The following is a 3,908-nucleotide window of genomic DNA, read 5'->3' as shown; positions in this document are numbered from 1 at the left end:
TTGTGCTTTACATGTACAATGAACACTGCAAACTAACTCAAAAAAGGCTTCTATGGGCCCTCCTAGGGGCGCAGCAGGTTACAGCGCAGCACTGAGAAGCCAGAGCCGCTTCCGCATGAGTTCGATCCCCGCCTGCCCCGGGGGTGACCACACAGCCCGGCAGACCTCTCCTGACCGCCCGCTGCTCCCCTCAGCAGTGTGCTTCGTGCCTTGGGCCTGTTCTGCTCCCCGCTCGGTCTCTGGTGAATCCTCTCACAGCCCCTGCACCCAGTTCTGTATGCATACATAAATCTTTAAATTAAAAAAAAAAAACAACTTCTGTGCTCCCAAAGTACATCATTAAGAACAACGAGTGAGCAGAAAGTAACTGCGGACCAGATATCTGATAATGGATTTGTACCCAGAAAATATATCAAGAATTCTGTTTACAATGGAGTAAGACAAATAGCCCATTTTTTCCCAAGGGGGAAAGACTTACTTTACCAAATATGTTAACTGACTTGACAAGCACATGAAAAGGAGCTCAACAGCACTAGTCATTAGGAAAACTGGTAATAAACCCACTAGAAAACAAGACCCAATATTAGCAAGAATGTAGAGGAAAGTCCTGCCTTGTATGCTGCAGGAGGGATGTAAAAGGAGTTGGGTAACGACACTTTCCTTTTCCTTTTTGTGGGAAGGTCTAGGGACACAAGCAGCTCTGACAGGGCAAGCTCCCCTAGCCCCAGGGCTGCGGGGCCGCACACAGGCGCCCCCCCAGGCACCCCACACACAGGCGCCCCTCACAAGGAGCCGCACACAGGGCCCCCACACACAGGGCCCCCCACAGGCGCCGCCCTCAGTAGTGCCGGGCCTTCCTTCCTCTCTGCGTGCGGGGCCGCCCGGCTCCCGGCTCACCTTAGGCCCATCAGTCCTCCTTCACTGTCTGCCCCTTCTACCACTTTCAGAAACCCTTCCAACACTGAGACCACCTATTTCCCTATAAAAGCACTGACGTTTCGCTTTCTGTTCATCTAGTACACTAAAGTTAATCGAGACATAACTAGTGCGAGATGGGGTTAACCTGCATTTTTCCATGTAGATCACCAACAGGCTCAGGCATTCTCAAAAATCCTGACACTCATAGGAATCAAGGAAATGCAAATCAAAGTGGCCATGAATCTTCACAGTCAAATAGGCAGACTTCTCTACATGATGGTGCCCAATACTTGAAAACAGATTAATACAGTTATAAAAAGTATTAACCCACTATATGCAACTCTTAAAAACATCCATAGTCTTTGATTCAGCAATGTTGTTTTTATAAACATTAAATACAGAAACAAAGCATAACACTGTCCTTTGCACAATATGTGATAAAATATATTTGAATTTTAAAAATCAGAAACATTCTAATTTCTGTAAAGAATTATAAACAAAATTCTGGCACATCTACACAATGACTCTTGAGGGAACCACCAAAAGTGATATTTCCACGAATTTATAAATAACCGAAGGGGAAAGTTCATATTGTTCACGTGTTAAGTGTGAAAACACAGGAAACAAAATCCTGTGTAAGTCATGGTTTCGGTTATGCAAAAAGAACAGGGAGGAAAAAAGAAAGAAATAGAGCAGAACTGTCAGCGAAACTCAGAATTCTTTATAAATTATTTTTAAAGTAATAATGAATGAGTATTTTTTAGGGGAAAAGTCCATGAACTTCTTTGTTCTTACATTACTTTTTCAAAGGCAATGACTGAGAAAATCCATCAGAGCAAAGCAAAATGCCAGGCCCTTTCTGGCTGTCAGTTACAGTATCACTGCCATACAAACAAACAAATATTGTATTATTTTTATTAGCACTTAGAACCCTCCTCTTTCTCTGACCCAAAATAACTGTTTGCCAACCTGGCAATAAATGCTGATGGGCCTGAAACATCCAGCCTCAATGACAAGCGCACTCAGCCCACTAGCTTTGTGGTGACCCCAGGAGCGCCTGCTGGGCCAGTGCCCTCACTTCGCTCCCCCACTCCCACTCTTAAGAACTTGCGAAGCCAGCACCGGCCGGGCCGTCTCTGCAGTCACGCTGCGCTGCTGGGGAAGGCGGCTGGGGGTCCAGAAGCTGCTGACCGCACTCTGGGGCGGGAGCTCTGTTCCCGCACACGCCTCACCAGCCAGCGGGGTCTCTCCACACACGATCTCAGCTGTGCTCTGGCCTCCTACTTCTCCGAGCAATTCCTGCCCATCAGAAGAGAACCTGGGCGTGCAGGAGCAGTGTGTGCCACCAGTCTGCACCACTCGCCTCACCTCCCCTCCCCTGCCTGCGCCACCCCGCAAGTCTGTAAACCCACACAAGGGAACAGAAACGGCCCGCCCCACCCCAACTCTCTCAAAGCCCTCCGCAGGAACACCAAGGAGAACCAAGAACACCCTACTTCCCCTTTTCCTTCTCTAGACCCAGCCAGAAAGCTGCTCTGCCACCTGCACGGAAGGCCCAGCCCACGCCACCGCCACCCAGCCCTCTGCGGCCTCCTGCTGCCCCGTGGCGGCCCTCCGAAGGCTGCTTCCCAGCCCTTCCTCTGCTGGTGCTCCCTGCTCTCAGACTGGACCACTCCTTCATCACACCCACCCCGTGGCTCACATTCTCAGGCCTTCAAGAGCACAACAGGGCGGCGCAACAGGTCAAAGCGCAGCACTATGAAGCTGTTGCAGCCACTGAAGCACAAGTTCGACCTCCGGCCAGGGAGTGACCCACGTGGCACAGCAGACCCTTCCTGACTGCCCGCTGCTCCCCCCAGCAGTGTGCTTCATCCATCTGCCTGTTCTGCTCCCCGCTCTGTCTCTGGTGAACCCTCTCACCGTTCCTGCACCTCTGGCCTGTATCCCAGTTCCATAGGCATAAATAAATAAAATCTTTGGAAAAAAAAAAAAGAGCATCACAGTGTCATCCACCTCCAAATCCGGGTCTCCTCATTTAGCCTAGTTACAGTTAACTTCCTTCCTGACTTTGCCACCACACTAGATAGCCAAGATGTCACAAGTTCAAAACTGAGTTCTGAGCTCACTCATGCCACCCTCCCTGTGGCCCTACTTGACCTCCTTACGCGCTCCTCTGTGGCTGCCCCATCCTTCCAACTGCTGGGGTCAAAGTCGCTGAACTTGCCCGTGGCAAACATGCTCTCTCCACACCCAAATGGCCAGAAGACCCCAATCTCAGCTATTTCAAACTTTACACAGATGCCAATCACCTTTCATCAAGTTATTATTGCCAGCCACTGCAACCTGAGTTCGATCCCCAGCCGAAGTGACCCGCAGGGCACAGCAGACCTCTCCTATCTCCACGCTGCTTCCCTCAGCCGTGTGTTTCAGTCCATCTGCCTGTTCTGCTCCCCACTCTCCACCCAGGCATCTCTGGCCTACACCCCAGTTCTTATATGCATAAATAAATAAAATAAATCTTAAAACAAAACAAAAAAACCCAAACTACAACTCCTGCCAGCAGCACCCGCCTCCCGCATGACTGCCTCAGCCCCTCAGCCTTCTCTCCTTGGGCCCTGGCAGCAGGCTAACGCACTGCTGTCCATCTGTCCTGAGCATCAGGTTCATTATTTCCTACCCAGAAGGCTGTGCAAGCTACCCAGAGAGCTTGCAATTAAGGCAAACCTCCACTCCCCACTTTTCTCAACAGCTACTTGCAAATAAAAATTACTGAAATTAGCAAATATAATCATTTGGACTACTTTGAGAGTCTCTAAATCTTACCACAAAAGCTTCCTTGCAAAAAGCACTAAGAATAGTTGCATGGCTACAAAGAAAGGTAGAGGTATTTAAGATAAGCAAGCTAAGAAAAACGGACTCCAAGTTTCCAAACATCTAAGATATATTTGACTTTCCTACTAAGTAGTAAAATGATCAAAAATTATGAAAAA

The sequence above is a fragment of the Condylura cristata genome, unplaced genomic scaffold (genome assembly GCF_000260355.1).
Source record: "Condylura cristata isolate star-nosed mole 26May11 unplaced genomic scaffold, ConCri1.0 scaffold00016, whole genome shotgun sequence".
Classification (NCBI taxonomy): domain Eukaryota; kingdom Metazoa; phylum Chordata; class Mammalia; order Eulipotyphla; family Talpidae; genus Condylura; species Condylura cristata.
Note: the sequence above shows the minus strand (reverse complement) of the source record.